Source organism: Octodon degus, unplaced genomic scaffold (assembly GCF_000260255.1).
Source record: "Octodon degus isolate 3935 unplaced genomic scaffold, OctDeg1.0 scaffold00155, whole genome shotgun sequence".
In the NCBI taxonomy this organism is placed as follows: domain Eukaryota; kingdom Metazoa; phylum Chordata; class Mammalia; order Rodentia; family Octodontidae; genus Octodon; species Octodon degus.
The window spans coordinates 3,914,454-3,932,320 of record NW_004524731.1 but is presented as its reverse complement, the minus strand read 5'-3'; the positions used below and the strand labels follow the sequence as shown (position 1 = coordinate 3,932,320).

At 49.0% G+C, this 17,867-nt stretch overlaps 1 protein-coding gene across 1 annotated transcript in view; it reads right to left on the bottom strand.

Moving 5' to 3' along the window:
- The window catches only part of Csmd1 (CUB and Sushi multiple domains 1), a 1,642,653-nt gene that overhangs the window by 475,289 nt on the left and 1,149,497 nt on the right, over window positions 1–17,867 (bottom strand). The gene's annotated exons all lie outside the window — the stretch shown is intronic.

Here is a 17,867-nt window from a genome sequence, read left to right as displayed (position 1 = left end):
AGAGAGAGGAGCACCAGCATGAAAGAGGAGCATCAGCAAGAGAGAGAGGAGCACCAGCACAGGAGAGAGGAGCACCAGCACAGGAGAGAGGAGCACCAGCATGAGAGAGGAGCACCAGCATGAGAGAGGAGTACCAGCAAGAGAGAGAGGAGCACCAGCACGAGAGAGGAGCACCAGCACGGGAGAGGAGCACCAGCACAGGAGAGGAGTTTGTGAAGTGTAATGCTAGTAACTGTAACTTGGCTGAATTTCCAATTTTGCAGCCTCACAGGACATGTGAAATCTATGCTGGACTTGCTTGGAGCGAGCCACGCACCTGGGGCAGGTGCAGGCAGGTGCGGAGGAAGCAAGAGGGCGGCCTGGAGGCAGGAGCCACAGCCCTGTGCGGAGCAGGTCGCCCCATGTGCACTGGGGGGGGGGGTTGTCCAGGGGGCGTGGCCAGAAATAGTTACAAGTGGGCTGCTGGGGAGAATTCTGTTGACGGTGAGGAAAAACTTGCACACAGAACTTTCTCGAGACTCAGGTTTCATTTACATGTTTTTGCATCTAATCTGTGTAACGGCTCCGTTACCTGTCAGTGCTAAAGCCATTGCACTGACACCAGGTCGTGACGCAACGGACAGCCCTTCATGCAGTGACCAAGGGATGCGTCACACTCGCACGTTGTGTCAGCTCAGTAAGGCTTGGTTAGTAAGAAGTTTGAGTTTTTCTGAAGTGAAAAATATATTTTAAATGAAGATAAAACATTTAATACAGTGCACATTAAATAATGCAATTTATGGTATTTCTAAGTGAATACCAACAGAGGTAATAAAGAAAAGTTGTTCACCAAGATGTGGGCGATTGCTGTTTACCCCATTGGTCACCAATAGACCTAATGAACACAAAAATTAGAAAATGCCTTGGAAATTTATAAAACAAAATTAGCAAGCTTTGCACATAGCAAAGAACCAACACTGATGCAACTAATGGATAATTACACTAATTTTTTGAACAAAATGTACAATTAAATTTTTATGTATATCTATGTGTATTAATGTTTATACTGCAATGAATAAACACAATTTTACATTGAGACAAGGAAACTATTAAATCAGAGAAGCTGGGCAGAGAGGGAAGAATTTAAAGTATTTTTAATTTTCTAAATGATTGTTTTACTACATCTATTATTTCCTGTGGTTATTCTTTTTATCAGTATATGTCTGTCACATATAATAAGTGTACTCATCTAGACGTGAAGTTGCACACACACACACACACACACACACACACACACACTGCATCTTGGTCCTCTTCGCTTCTCTTCTCTCCTCTCCTGTCTCCCTCGTGGCAGGATCCACTTCTGATCTCCACCTCTCAGCTCCTTTTTATCCATCTTTTATCTTCATCTTTCAGCTGCCTATATTTTTCATCCTTCATATAGAAGAAATTACAGGATAATTTGGATAATTGTACTGTTGATTTCTGGTAGTCTATTGAAAAGAGCAATTAATGCTTTAATTTTTTCTCTCTCCTTTTTAATCATTTCAAAAACTTATGCTCCAGTGAACTGGAGAACCTAGAAAAATGGAGAAATTCTTAACAAAATTGAGCCAAGAAAGTGTAAGTGCCTGTGACACGCAAAGAGCGTGCAAGGAAAGCAGTCATAAAACCTTAGCAAAAAAATTCTCAGAACTGAAGCATTTGCCACAGAATTCCAGCAGCGCCCACTCCGGAGGATCACACACCAATGCTGCCCCCCGTGCCACGGAGTCGGGCAGGACGAGTGCCCTGTGAGTGCCAGAAGCTCATGTGACCTGGCACCAAGGAAGCTGCAGGCCAGTCTCAGTGATGACCGAGGAGGGTGTGCACATCTGCACCAGGGCGGAGGCAGCAGAGAGCAACATTTTCACGAAAGACCAAATAGCGTGTCGGGATCAGCTTCCTCGGGGGTGCAGGGCTGGGTCTGCGTGTGTAAGTCAGCACGTGGAATATGCCACAGAAACAGAAACAGGACAAAGACCGAATGGCCATCTCAAAGATGCAGAAGGAGGCTTCGACCAGTCCAACATCCCTTCATGGTAAGAACCCGAAGAACACAGACATAGAAGTTGTTCCTGCAGACTCACGAATGCCATCATGACAAACACACTGTCGTAACATCCAAATGGAGAAACAGCGAAAGATTTCAGCTACAACCAGCACAAAGATGAGACTGGTTCAGTCTCAGCAGTTCTGGTCAACATAGTACTTGAAACCTTAGCAGAACTATCAAGCAAAAGAAAAGAATAATACAGGGAACAACTATGAAAGGGAGACGTTGAAGCATCCTTCCGGTAGACGACATGGTTCTCTGCATACATGATCTCAAATCGCAGTAAGTGACACTCACAACTAACAGACTCAGCCACACAGCAGCATACAAAAGCAGTTCACAAAAACCAGCAGCCTTCCTGGACACCCACCATGAGCCTACTGAGAGAAATCAGGAAAACGGTCTCACAGTAGCCTGAAAAGAGTTAGATACATAGGAATTAACCTACTCAAGGAAGCGAAAGGCTTCTATCAAAAGAATGACAGTACTCTGAAGAAAGGGATGAAAGAGCATGACAAACAAAAAAGGGGGGATATAAACAAAAGACCTTTTTTGTGGTGAAAAAAATGTGTATACAAAATAGTTATGATACATATACAGCGACTTCCTCTTAGTTCAACGAGAAGATTTGTACTAATAGTGCTCAGATGAGACATCCTGTCCGCATCTTGCCCTCTGAGTAACCACTATGAAGACAACAATACGCAATGCATTAGCTATTGTAACTGCCCTACTAACCTGCTTTGAAACTGTCTCATTGCTATTTCTTTCTCATTAAAATTAATTTAAAAAATTAAAAAAGAAAGAACATGACAGAAAGTGGAAAGACATTACCTGTTTCTAGACAGATAAGTTAGTGTCAAAACAGCAACATTACTAAAAAGATACATAGGTTCAAAGCAATCCCCATCCTAATAGCATTTGTCACAAGCCTAGAAAAGAACAGCCAGGGCTGGGGAGATGGCTCAGTGGAATAAGCACTTCCTTGGCAAGTGCAAGGGCTGAGTTCAATCCCAGCTCTGAAAAAGGAAGAAAAAAGACAAGAACAGTTCTCAGTCCTCGTACTTGTATGGAAAAGCAGAGAAGACCCAGAATTGCAAAGCAATCCAGGGCAACAATCACCAAGCAGAGACATGACGGTCTCCAATTTAAAGTTAGATAATATAGTTCTAGTGGTAAAAACCGCATGACACTGTCCACAAAACACGCACGCGTAAATGAGGAAGGAGGACGTGGACACAGCGCCAGGCACATCCCGCTATCCGATCTGGGACAAAGGGACCAAAAGCGAACACTGCGGGAAGGAGCACCTCTTCAGTAAACGGCACTGGGAAAACTGGCTGCCCCATGCACAGGACTGCGTGCAGACTTCCACCTCTCACCCTGCAGTAGAACCAGATCACGACAAAGCGGAGGCTAGATACCAAAACTGAAACATCCAGCCTGTTCAATGTTAAAACAGGCAAAACTGGAAAACAGACATAGGAAAGGACTTACTGAATAAGACCCCAGTGACCCTCAGAATCAACAAATGAGGGTAAATCATTTAAAAATCTTCATAGTCAAATGAAAAATTAACAGAGTAAAGAGACAACCAAAGGAAAGGGGAAAATCACCTTTACTTTTAGTAAGCACGTTTTTTTCCATTGAATTTATTTAATAATGAAAGGTACCGAGGATCAAAGTGGAGAAGAAAGGTGTTTACATTCGTATTTGTCAGCAAAGGTGTGCTTGGGAGCCAGAGGCCTCAGGCTAGGAGGTGTCACTGAAACTGTCTGGCAGCAATTTTCCTTCATTTAAAGACTCAGACTCCAGCTGTCTCTCCAGGTAGACAAAGTCCACCACCCATAACCGCAGCTGCGGAGCAGCTGAAAAGCTAAACACCCCCGGAAGGGGTCATTTTGAGTTAAATTTTGTTTTATACTTGCAATAAATAGCCTGAAGTCAGAGCCATTTTAATAAGCTCTCCTGCCTGACGGGATGGCTCTGGTGATTTACTGTGTGATTCTAGAGCTGATCTTCATGTGTTCAGAGACCTGGGGACACGCTTCAGCTGGATCAACTCTGAGACAAGCCCTGAGCCTTTCAAACCCTCAGAGAGGTGGGGACGCTGTGGCTGCAGATCCTAACGATCGGGATGCTGCCTCCTCAACGTATCCCAGCTGAGACTCCCCAGTAGCCCTGCCCCGCGCCAACCTGACCTTTCGGTGAGTGACAAGCCGCACGGGGACAAGTGTCTGGGGGACTCCAGCTTACCTGCTGTATTTGGTTTGAAATAAATCAACACTGACATTTTTCCTTCACGTTTAATAGACTCAGTATTTCCTTGCTAAAATTAAAAGCACTACTTTCAAGGCATCTCCTCCTTGTGGCTTCCACGAGACTTTATCTCAGCAAGGAAGAGCCTTGCCCACTCGACTCCGGCCTCACAAGAGGGCATTTTGTCGGAATTGTTTTTTTCACATAGATACAAGATTAGCTGTACCTGCACTGTCACGTGGGACACTCCCACCCATGTATCGGAAGTTTTTCTGCCGCTTTTGTTTCTGTGGAGTATTCGGACGAGATTAGGCACGCTCAGGGTGGTATGGCCGTAGAAACATCGCTAGCACTGGCTGATTTTATCCCTCACAAGTAAACAAATGTTTATCTTTTTATTATTATTATTTAAATGTATTTGTTGCTAAAGGGTTTCACTACACAGCTCCACTCACAGTGACCCTCCTGTCTTTCAGCCTCCCCAGGATCGGATTCCAGGCGTGCACCACTGGCCTGGGATCTGGGCCGCTGGCATGCCCGGCCGGGCCGGCACAGCAGGTGGTGCTGCGGAGCCCCCGCAGGGCCTGCGCTTGCCTAAGCTTGCCTAAGCAGGCACTTCAGTCGGCTCAGCTTTCTCTCCAGCCCCCAATAAATGTTTAAAAGTTCTATGAAAGACAGGCATGGTGGCATAAGGCCGTAGTCCCAGCGCTCTGGGAGGCTGAGGCAGGAGAGCTGCAAGTTCAAGCCCAGCCTGGGCACATTACAGACCTGATGAGACCCCGTGCTGATTTTTTTTTAAGTGGCTTACGGTGAAGAACTGAATTCAGTCCCCGGCGTAGTGTTGGGGGAGGGCGTTCTGGATAAAGAAGAATCGCTGACATTTTCATTCTACGCTTTCCTTAACTCAGCGTTACGGATCTTAAAGGGGCAGTTCCCGCGGAGCCCGCAGTCCGTCCGCTGCCGCGCTGCAGCCGCGCTTCGGGCCTGGGCGCTGCGGTCCGGCTGGTCTGCGCGCCGCCGTCCGCCCTCCTCCCGCGGGGCGAGCCCGCCTGCCGGGTCCGCACGCCGCCGCACCTCCGCGGAGTCCGTCTCCATGCGCTCTCAGCGCTGCGTCTGCTTCCACGACTTCCGGCAAGCCCGCTCTTGGCTTATAGCAATTTGCGTTCTAAAAATACGTTTTAAATTCTAATGTGTTTCTCAACTACAGTAGTGAGGATCTAAAAGGAAAATTAACGCCCGTCTCTTGCCGAACGCGTGGGGACTGCCCGGCTGGCTGCCACAGCTCCCGTCTTCCAGCAGCGCTGGCTCCTCGGGCTGTTTGGCCGCCAGAAGGGAGAACACAGGGATGAGCTCGCAAGGGCCCTGGTGTTAACGTCGTCTTTCCAGCAGATACATCACCCGGCCGGCAGCAGGCGCTCGGAGAGGAAACACTCGCTTTATGTATCTTCAGGTTAAACAACGTGTTTATTTACTATTCACATGAAATAAAAAATAAGCATATTCTGGTATAAAGTAATGAGCTGAACAAAATTAACGCCCCAGAAGATCTTACAGGAGTCTTAAGAATCCCACACCGCCCCCTGACCCGTGAGACGAAGCCTTCGGTGAGAACCGGCAGAAGGGCTCTGCTGAGCCCCTGCCGCCCCCAGGGGCAGCAGCCGCCACCGGACAGGGACGTTGGGTACTGCTGCGCAGACACTGCGGCACGCTGCGAGGCCCTGGCCTGGACAGTCGTGAGCAGTTCTCAGGGCTCCCTCCTCCGAGACGTCTTCCAGGCCACGGCCGAAATTACGCATGGTAGGGACAAGGACAGCCCTTAGCAGGAGCTATCAGCCACTGTCACCCCGCCCCGGACCAAAGCTGGAGACTTTGTAAAAAAAAACTGCACTTGAGGCAAAATATAATGAGATATATGTTAAGCATTTCATAGTAAATGGAATTAAGTTGGAAACCTCTATTTGTCAATGTTCAGATTCTAAAATTCAAGAACTACTGATTAGATGCGTGAGTATCCCAGGAAAATTCCCTCCTACTTGCAGTGTACCAGTGATTTCGGAAACTGTTCTCTCAGCACATCCTAGTAATTGCACCCAAGTGATGTCAGCATGTGTCATGTGACATGTTTATACGCCCCTTCTGCAAGTATTAAGCACTTTCAGGAGTACAGGACCAAAATGAGTAATTAAAGGTCATTAAAGTTGGGGCTGGGGAGATGGCTCAGTAGAATAAGTGCTTGCCTGGGAGCGCAAGGGCAGGAGTTCAATCCCTGGTACCATCAATGAATAAATAAATAAATCATTTGAGAATGTTTTGTGAGACACATACTTTAATGTAAGATACTGATCAAACCAATTGATTTGGTCACCTAAATAAATACTTTATCACTTCAGAGTATTTCTATGCACAATTCTCCACATTATCATTTGGCCTCCTCCCAGGTGTGACACAAGGATAGAACCTGCTGGCAGAGTGGTCCCTCCGGTAGTCCCTGCACTTGGGATGCTGAGGCAGGAGGATGCAGTGCTACAAGCCAGCCTGGGAGATCGAGGGCAGCGTGGGCTGCACATGGACGGCCCAGCTGAAGATGTAACCAGCAAACAAACAAAAAAAGCTGAGTTTGGACTGAGAAAAAGTGTTTCTTTTAACTATTAATGGTAGTTATGTTATGTTTTGTTTTGTTTTCTATATTTTTTATTGAGAAACAAATAGCAATGAGACAGTTTCAAAACTGATTAATAGGACAGTTTCAATACTTAATACATTGCATAATGCTGTCCTCTTAATGATTATTCATAATGTAAGATGCAGACAGGATATCCTGTCCAAACACTATTAGTACAAATATTTCTTCTCATTGAATTAAGCAAAAGTAGCTGTATATCTATCCTAACTATTCTGCATGTACAGATACAAAATGGTCCTTCCTTTGTATCCCCTTTTTTTGTTTAGTCCTGTCAGAGATGGGTATTCCATTGGCAGCTAAATACTATAAGTGTGCAAATTCAGCAAAACAATCCAACCCAGTCCAGCAGCCCACAATAGTAGTGGGTTACCCACAGAAGTTGTTGACTTGAGCCTTTCACAGCTCAGCATGTTAGTATGGCTTCACTTCATATACCTCATTATACTTTTCTGCTGGATGGTTAAGACCAAGATAAAGCAAGACCTGTATAACAAGAAATGGAACTTTTGTATCTGATGAGGTCAGTCAAGTACCCTCAGCATTTATCCTGTAACCCCATACTGCAGTTTGCAGATCCTTTGTCAGTGTCAGCCATGTGGATGAGTCACAGCCATTGCTTGGCCAATGTGCTCTTTGTGAAAGCCTGAGAGAATGTTTTCTCTCCCTGTGACTCTCCTTAGGCACACTTTACATCATTAATCACATGGCTCTGTCGCCTCATAATCTCCTTGATCAGAAAATTTGGGACACAACTGAGTTATATGATGTTACAGTACAAGTTCTCCTATGTCCTGAGTCTTCACTGACCTTGAAAGTTTAGGGTCAAAATGTTGGCTGTCCTTGCAGCCCTTCTATTTCTCTAATTTTTGGTCTGCAAACTCAGATTGTTAACCCTCCAGAAGAGAAGCTTATTCCTACCCTACAGCATATGCAGTTGGGTTTAACTTCACTATCTGTTTGAATATCAAACATTTTAGGCATAACATGGAGCAGATATTTTTGAAGGTACATAGGCATCAGCCACTGCACAAGTAACAGTCACTACATGCATGACATAATATGTGCCAGGGGTTTCAATTTCAAAAAGTATTAACGGCTAAGTCACGTTTCCATAAAGAAGTAATGGGCTATAATTTAGAGTGCTGAAATTACAGACACTAATTTCACTAAAAAATGATGTAAGCTACTTAAGTTAGGCTAGTATAGTTACTCGCAGCCTCAATTTGATTTCTGAAATTGCTTTCAATCTTCTAACCATAGCAAACGATATATCTGTAATTTAGGAATAACAACAGCCTAATTTCATATTCTACCTTCTCGTATAAGATATGCCTTAATTTGTGCAAGGAATTATGAAACAATAGTAAAAGCAGAGAAATTATACCTATGATATGTGGGTATATATCATATAAATTAATCTTTACTACGAGAATGTGTTGGTTGCTTTTCTCTCTGCTGGAACAAAACACCCAACACCTAGAAGTATGGAGGGAAAGGTCCATTTAGCTCACAGTTTGTGGAGGTTTCAGCCCATAATCAGCTGGCTACAAAGCAAGGGTGACAACCAAGGCAGCAGAGGACAACAGCAGCAGCAGGACCCAGAGCTCTTTTCCTCCTCCTCCTCCTCTCCACTGGCTCTGCAGGCCCCCAGCCCCTGCGCCTTCCTCTTCTGCAAGCTGTGATGTTCCAAGGCCTGGTCCTGGCGGGCTTCTGAGAATCACTGAGCTGAAACTTATGCTCCTCAGGTTGACACCGTGGACCGCACCCCGGAGCAGTAAGAATGCGCTGCTCACCCGGGCTGTGTGGCTGCCGGGCAGCTAAGCTTCTCAAGTCGTGCCGACACACTGTGTCAGCAACAGCACACAGGGCTAGCAGTCCTTAAGAACCAGCGCTAATTCTGTCAACATGATATTACACTAGAACGGAAACATTCCATGCACAACTCTTATGTATGAGGCACTTAATCTATTTGAGAGTCCCAAGTCTCCTGTGAGACGTAAGAGAAACTCTGAGCTGCAAGCCCATGTCCAAATGAAAAGTTAGTTCTAACATTCGGTAGCACAAGATGAAGATTTTCATTCCAAATGTTACAAAAGGGGGGGCTACAAGGATTGGAACTAAAGCAGGGCGAGCCTTCAGTCCCGGAGAGGCAAGGGGGTTGAGGGATTCGACCCCTGCAGCACTCTGGTGGGCACAGCTCCCATGGCTTCTCTCCTAGGCCTGTTTTGTTCCCTCCTTTTAGCTTTCCTTAGACCTTCCATGCACCTGGTTTTTCCAAACTCTTGGGGTCTCCACTGCACCTCGGGCTTCACATTCACAGCTTCACACACCACCCCTCAGGGGTGCACTGCCTGGCCTCCTGGGCCTTCTGAAATTGGGGTGGAAGTCTTCTTTGCCCCACATTCTGCATGCACCTAAACCAGCACCACGTGGATGATGCCAAGGTGCGCTGCCAGCTGGGCCAGTAGCCAGGCTTTCTTCTCTCTTGGCTGTCGGGGTCGAGGGCCTGGATGGCTGAGCACTATGAGTCCAACCCCAAGCAACAAAGCTTCCATCCTGCGGCCACTCTGGCATCTACTGTTCTGCAGCTTTCTCCTCAGAGCAAAGTCTTTCAATCTCAGCTTTGAGGCTTCGAAGGCGGAGCGCTGCTGCCTCCTGTGATGCCCTCAGGCCGTCTTTTCTACTCCTCTGTTCCTTCTCAGAGACTGAGATCTCCTTGACTCTACGTGCTGCACACAGCTTTCCTGCAGCTTCCTATCTGACCAAACTTAAAACATTTTCAATCATCTTGTTGGGCTCTTTGCTCTTGATTCTCAACATGTATCTGGCTAAAAGCTCCCAACAATAGCCATGCCAAAGCCTCAGCGTTTGACTGCCTTGAAATTTCTTCTGCCAGATTAATTAGTCAATTGTCCTTAATCTCAGTCTCATGCAATGTCTGGACAGACAAAGTTTAGATAAACTTTCTATCAAGCCTTCACATGCATCATCTGGAGGCCAGCACTCAATGTAGACCTTTGGCCCAGCAGAAACCTCCCAAGCTTGGTGTTCACTGGCAATATTTTTTATCAGGTCTGGTGAGATGGCTCAGTGGTCTAAAGCACCTACTTAGAACAAGCTTAGCAAAGCTCAGGGACCGCGGTTCAATCCTCCAGCACCACATGCCAGCCAGCCCCACCCCCTGGTGGGCTGAGCTGGCCACACACACACACACACACACACTAAATAAATAAATAAAATTAAAAAAATATATATTTTTTATCAGCCTTCTGGTCTCCTGAACTATAACAGAATAATTTCAGCTCTACTCTTTCAGGCTGTATGTCTGAACCTTTCCAAACTCTTCCCACAAGCCCTCGCTAAAGGCTATTGAGGGCTGGGGAGATGGCTCAGTGGAATAAATGCTTCTCTGGCAAGCACAAGACCCTGAGTTCAATCCCCAGTTCCACCAAACAAAACAAAACAAACAAACAAAAAACATTTGACTTACAATCTATTTAAAAATCATGGTATGATATTTTCTCCTAGTATTAGAAACTTTAAAAAGAAAAAAAAAGGCTATTGAACCATGTGGTCAGGTATAGTTGCCCTACTCTTGAAACCAAATTCTATGTTGGCAACTTTTCTTTCACTGCTGAGCCAAAATACCCAATGCCCACAATTAAGGAAGGAAAGGTTTATTTAGCTCACAATTTACGAAGGCTACCGTCTACAATCAGCTGGCTCCAAGGTATGGTGGCATGGCGCAGGGCAATGCTTCGGGGTGGCAGAAGACAGGAAAGGAGCAGGAGCGTAAGGGAGAGGAGCAGGCCCCCGTGCCCCTGCGCTGTGTGCCGGCTACCCCTTTACCGGCCCACACCAGCTGTTTACATCGATCTGTGGCCGACTGGGCAGCTTCCAAGCAAGTAGAGGTCATTCAAACATAACATGTTTAGTAAACAAGCATTTCTTCACCCTACACTGATACAAATCACTGATTTCAAATCATGTATTCTTCAGGTCTAAATCCCCAAGCTAAGCCTTCTGAAAGTCAGTGTGATGCAAAGGAGACAAGAAATGGAGGAGCACAGCACGAGTCTAATTCTAAGCAAACGGAGGCCGACGGTTGGGGCGCTCTGGGCCATCGGTCTTATTCCTCCCAGCGCCTCGCTGAATACCCTCGTCCTGCTGCCATCAGTCTAGTGAGCCTCATGGCTCAGATCTGAGTGAGCCCCAAAGCCCCTGCAGAGGCGGGTCTGTGTCAGAAGAGGGGTCACTGTGAGCCGGAAGGGTGTGCGCTTGTCCCAGCTTCTCTCTCTCTCTCTCTCTCTCTCTCTCTCTCTCTCTCTCTCTCTCTCTCAGCTCCGGAGTTTGCCAGAGAACAATGCCCTACAGGTGGCCTGGCTCTGGCACTTGCGTGTGGCCTCTGCGCTTCCCAGCTTTGGGACCAGCTGTCTCCAGGAAGCATCTGCTCTCTGTTGACCTTCCGTGGCTCTGGAACGCCAAGGGATCTAGGGTTACAGTGAGTTAACGAGGAATGTCCCCAGAGAGGGAGGGTGCGTGGGCAGAAGAAGGGTGCAAGAGGAAGGGTGGTGAAAAGGGACTTCAGTATACATGTGAGAGTGTAACTCGCCTGCGCGGACCCAAGCCTTGGAGTTGGTGTGGCGTGGGGACCTGTGGCGTGGTGCGCACTGGGTGCAGACACTGGGAGGGGCTGGGCACAGCCTTCCAACCTAATTCTACTACTCTGTATGGGCCACCACAAGGGGCACTCGGCCATGACCCGGGGTCTCCTCACTGGACTGGGCTATGCATGGTGGTAAGTGGGGTGGCCTTGTGCTTACTGGGAGACTGATTCCCACTGAAAGGAATGTCCCAAAATGTGAAGGGACATAGCTAACACATGCATGGTTCACTGTCAGGGGAACTGAGCTGGAAATAAAGCGCAAGCTTGCTAGAAGAGCCAGATACTGAGTGGAGTAAGGTGAAGTAATTCAGGCCAAATCCTTTATTTTTTAGTTATAAGGATTGAGGGCCACAGTGCGCTGAGGGGGAGCAGCCCCTTCTTAGCCTGGTGAAGAGGCCTGGCAGGACACTTGGGCAGCCCCATTGCTGCCCACCTCGGGAAGACCCGCAGGAGCTGTCCCTTTCCTGCACTCTCCCTCCCATCCACATCCCTAGGTAAAGTAGCACGGGATGTCTTCCGGCGCCCCCACAGCACACCAGGGCTGTTCTGCACTTGCATACGTGGTCAACCTCATGCAAGGAGGTTGCAGCACACACGCATAACATACGAAGGATTTGGACAATAGGGAAGCCCCCATCACAGTCGCAGAAAGGACGCGCGAACCATTGCGTCATCCTGCACGCGATATGTCCTTTTCATTAAAAACAAAGGTCACTTGCATGGTACAAGTAAGGACCCAACTTGGAACTGTCATCAACTCGTGGAGCTGAGAGTCTCATAGCTCCCAATAGCTCCACTAATCTCTACCAAAAGTCCCGCTGTCTAGCCCAGAAGAAAGTAGGTTTGAAATTTTGTTTTCACACTATTTGTGTTTGTTTTACATTTAAATAGTGGCAAGTGATGTTAACGTATTTTCTGAACAAACTGAGCGTTTTTGTTCATAAGAAACTAACAATTCAAATGATTCTTTTTCTATGTTGGAGTAATCAAAATAACCATGGAAATAACCCTTGAAAATAGAAATTACAAGTTAATGGCGGCCAATTCCACGCAGTTGCTCCGCGTTCACTCAGCTGTGGCAGGGTGGAGCCAGGGCAGGAGGCCGTGTGGGCTGTAGGCGTCCACTTCCGCGAGGAAGCGGCCAGCAAAGACGTGCTCCTCGCTACAGCTGGCTGGGTGCTGCGCAGGGGTGCGCTGCGGCAGGGCGTCGGCCAGGGGCGGGGTGCCCTCTGGGCCAGCGGGCCTCGGGGGGCCTTGCGCCTGCAGGGAGGGCTTGCGTGGGACAGCAGGCACGCCGCCCAGCCTGGACCAAGTCGGGAGCATTCAGAGCAGGGACAGTGACCTAGTCTCCACCCTTCTCCACAGAAGTGGGACCCCATAGGACCCTGGTTCCCGCCAGCGCCACAGGGGGTTCTGACTTGTGCCTTTCACCCTGCGCTCTGACTGCCCGAGGCCACAGTGGGAGGAACGTTGGTCGAGCACGTGGGGGAGGGCGGTGGTGCCCTGACCCTGAGGGTGGAGAGGCCGCTGGGCTGTGGCATGCTGGAGGTGAGGGCGAGAGGCCCAGGCGCAGGTGCTCCTCGGGCCATCTTCTGCACCTGGCGACGTGGGGCTGCGGGGGAGCAGACCCCACAGGAGGGCAGGGCAGCCGGTGCACGGGAGGGCCCACAGGCGCTGTGGGAATGCAGCGTCAGTGCGGCGCGTTGTCATCCTGGAGCCGAGAAGGCAGCCACGGAACACGGGCTCTGGTCTCGGGAATGGAGTCCCGGATGCATTTTCAGGTGGACCCTACGCTCGGCCCCACCCTGCAGCCTGGCAAGTAGCGCCTGCTCTTCTGGCTAGGGTGCTTCCCATCGCCCCCACCCCACCCAGCCACACTTTCCCAGCAGGAGACTGGCCCAGGTATCACCTTCAGTGCCATTCCTGCCTGGTCAACGCAGGGGCTGCTGGCCTTTCTTTTCAGGGTCAGCCATCCTTTCCTTCCTTCCCACCCCAGCGGCGCAAGCCCAGGACACACAGAGTTCCTGCTCCGCTCATTTCTCTGTCCCTGGTCACACCAGAGTCTGGAGTGCATTTGGAAAACTGCCGAGCTGAGCCAGCCGCTAATCTGGGGACCGAAGAAACTTCCTGCGGCAGGTGCTGGAGCTGGAGGAGCTCTAGAGGCTGGGGAGTGCTCAGGACTCAGGGCAGGGGCGCCTCAGGATGGAAAGGGCTGCAGCGCTGAGACACCAAGGGAACTGGCGTGGAGGAAGGGTGTGGGCTCGGCTCCCTGGGGACCACCGGGACATCAGCAAGCCCAGTTCAGCTGCGGAAATGGGGGTGGAGGGAGGAGGTAGAGTCCAGGGAAACCGCACAGCTTGCTGGCTACGAGCTGGTAATTTGAATTTTAAACTGGGCATTGTGTGCATCCCCATAACTAATTTATTTAATATTTATGGCCATGTATTTTTGAATGTCTGTCTTTCTCTGTGGTACTCGAGACTGAACCCAGGGCCTTGACCCTGAACCCCATCCCCAGGCTTTTCCACTTTTTGAGAAAGCGTCTTTCTAAGTGCGTAAGCTGCTCAGGCGGGGCTCACACTTCTGACCCTTCTGACCCAGCCCCCCGAGTGCCGGGTTTAGGTGTGTGCTACCTCCAGAGCCAGGTATTCATCTCATTTTTTTAATCACTGAAGAAATTAAAGACAAAACCTAGAATACGATATATAAAAACTTCATTTTTTTTTCCTGATAATTCTCCAACAAAACACAGGCTAAAATTGCACATAAAATATGGGACAGTGGCTGTCACCATCACAGTGACAGGATCTTCTGAGCACCTGCTCCAGATGCACAGCCTGGCCGGGATGGGGCAGCTCTGAGGTACGCTGGGCACAGGGCCACTGCAGGGCTGTTTCTTTTGAGATTGACAGGGTTGCAAAGTGGATGAGACTTGGGAATCAGTGAATGCTTCTTCCCCCAGGACAACATGACTAAAATCTGACATAAAAATATGGCCCTGCTCCCCGTTTCCAGGCCAGGCCGGTGTGCAGCACAGTCAGAACCTTGTGGCGATGGCTCTGGGGCTCATTCTTCAGAAACCATGGCTCCTTTCTAGTGACTAAGTAAATGCCATCCTAAGCTAAGAAAAGAAAATAAATTTTAACAGCACATATTTTCCAAACTTAAGTTGTGACAGTATTGCATATAAAGCTAAAGCATGCAATTACCCCTCAGTTTAAAATGGAAATTTGCAGAACACTGGGTATCCCTCTTGGGTGCACCCTGGGTGTGTGACTTCGTAACCAAGAGATACTCCTCCGCCAGAGACTAAGGCAAATCCGGCGTCGAGCTAGAGACAGGTCTTTTACATGCCACAGCGTGAAGATCCCAGCAGCAGAAAGACATCCAATGCGTGCACTATAACCTCTTACATCATGTAGAGAGACCCTTCCCATGCAAGAGAGCTCAGCGTGAAAGCTGAAGGTGCGTGTGCTCCTTATGGACCACATCTACACTTACGGCCAGTGCAGTGGGGCGACTGCACATTGAAGGCCGACCTTGGTCCTCTTTGAAGATAGCTGCTGAGCTCTGGGATGTCGTGCGTGTGTAGAGTGTCTTCACTCAGCTGGGGATGGCTGTGCAGGTGATTGGTGACGGGTGCCCTGGATCATACGACATGGGCCGTGTGCTGCCTGAGACCTCTCTGGAGGGACTGGAGACCCAGGTCAGCATTGTGGGTGGTCACTCATGGCTGACCTCACCCATGTCCCTGACACCAGGCCAGGGGAGCTTTTCTGGTTGACAACAGCCTGTGCACATTGTAGACATCACTGCTATGGTATTATGGGTGTGGACAGATGGAGGAACACACTATGCCTCTGCTCTCTACCCTGTGCCTCTTCTCTCAATGTGCTCTGTACACACGGGCTGTCATAGGCCAAACCCAAGAGCATATGGCTTTCGAGTTCTGTAAAATCTCCTAGCCATATCACTCCGCTGAAGGGTGGTTCTGGGGACACTGCGACCTTCACTGACTACTAATAAGGACCAGGTATGATGATAACCACTGTGCTTACCCCAGTCCCTGGGCCAAAGGCTGGTCAGGAGAAAGCTATTTGTGTACCCAGTAGTGAACACGTTTCCTCTGCTGCCTCTAGTCTGAGGTAAGAAACCACAAGAGTCTGTCTGTGCCAACAGAGCTCCACGGCAGTGGCTCCACTCATCCTCTAGTCTCGAGGGACGAGCATGCTGTGACACTGCCTGTGAAATGGGAGCGAAATCACTGGGCAATGTCCCTTCTCTTAACACCAGCCAGGATACCAAGACGTCCTGTGAGTCCTGATCACACAGAACTGGGAAGCCTCTTGCAGCCACAGTGGATGTGCTGCTGTAGGAGCGTGGGAGGAGGCTGTGCCCCCAGCACCCCGGGACCCCCTGAACTCGCCAGGCGTGTACTTCCAGGGGACAGTGCACTTTCTTCATCACTTTCAGCCTACATACTCTAAGCTGCACAATTTGCAATCAGAAGTACCCTGAGTGAAATCTCTTCATGACCTTGGCCAGCTGCAGACAGGGGCAGGCGGCAGTGTGTCCGGGGGTCTCCCAAGTGAGGCGAGGCTCCCCTTCTCCATAAGGATGGGGATTCCGTACACTTGGGGCTGCTGTGGGCTCTGGCCTCGTAAGGATCTGAAGTCAAATGTGCAACTGTGTCACGAACTGTGAGACCTTCTGTCTTCTCTTTGAATGTGAATTCTCATGCTTGATAAAGTGACACGACCTCACATCCCTGTGGGACGGTTTCTGCTTGGATGTGATAAAGTCTAAAAAAATATCTGGCGGGACAAATGCATCAAATGGCTTGATTTCTTCCTCTCAGGGAAAACTTCAAGATAATGTGTATTTGATTGCTTCGTACAGTTTCGATGTCCTTCCACCTCTTGTCACATAGGATGGCAGCAGAGGCATCTTGGCTTGGAGGTGTGAATTGGTGTTTATAACCACACAGATTAAGTCAAGGGGCTGGGTGTCGGCCCTAGCAGAATGGGACTTAAGCGAAAGACCTCTAGGACACACTCCAAGAGTTCACTGTCGCTAACCTTGATATCCAGAATTAGGGATTAAAGCAACAATGGACTGGATAAACAAAACTTACAAGTAAACACATATGAAGCAGACATAGTGTGTATGGAAAAACACACGGCGCACCAGGCTGCTGCTTCTGCCAGGGCTGGCTGGCTGCTTGCAAGGAAAGCAGGGCAAGAGCACGAACTCTGGGCTTCTGCGAAGAAGGGGCCTGGCTTTCCTCGCCCCCTCCAGAGTGCCCTTGGCATTCTGCAGCGGAGACATGACAAGGACAGAAGCTTCTGAGGCGTCAGGTGGTGGGACAGCACAGGGTGAAGGCATGCTCCCCCCTCCCGAGTAGCCCTGCTTGGCCACCCTCGTGCATATTTTTGCTGTCTTACGTGTTGTAGGAGCAGAAGAATTGCAAGGCCCTGTGCCCAGTGGGGACAGTGTTGCTCCCCAAGAACAGAAAGCCAGGCGGCAGGAGAAGGCATTGGGTCAGAAGGGAGAGAGTGAAGCCGGGACCCAGGTGGGCTCTGAGGCCACAGGCAGCTGCAGACTGGACCCGACCAGAGCCCTGGGTGCGCGCTTCCTGCCTCCCAGGCTGGGCCTAGGAAAACGCCCCACAGTCCAGGCAGCGCTTCAGGAAACAGGAAGGGGCAGGAAAGGGAGGGCAAAAGGGGCTCCATACTGCTGGAGGAGCGTTTTCTGCCTCAGCACAAGGGCCTGAGTTCAATCCTCGGTTCCACAAAAAAAAAAAAAAAAAAAAAAAAAAAAAAAAAAAAAAAAAAAAAAAAAAAAAAAAAAAAAAAAAGAAAAGGGGGGTTAAAAACCCTTCTTCGAGGAGTAATGTTGTGAGCTGGTATCTGTCCCAATAGTCCGTCTTCCAACTCATAGTTAGCCTTAACTTCATGCTAATCCCAAATTCCACAGAAAGGAAAAACACAGAACAGCTAATTCTAGTGAAAGATGTGCAGGCCCTATTAGAAGCAGCGACTAAAGAAATGGCAAAGGGAAAGGGAGTAAAAGTCAGCAACGTGCGGTTGCTGGTTCCATTATTCCACTGGCAGTGGAATGGCTGTGGTCCGGGGAGTGGCTGTGGTCTGGGGAGTGGCTGTGGTCCGGGGAGTGGCTGTGGTCCG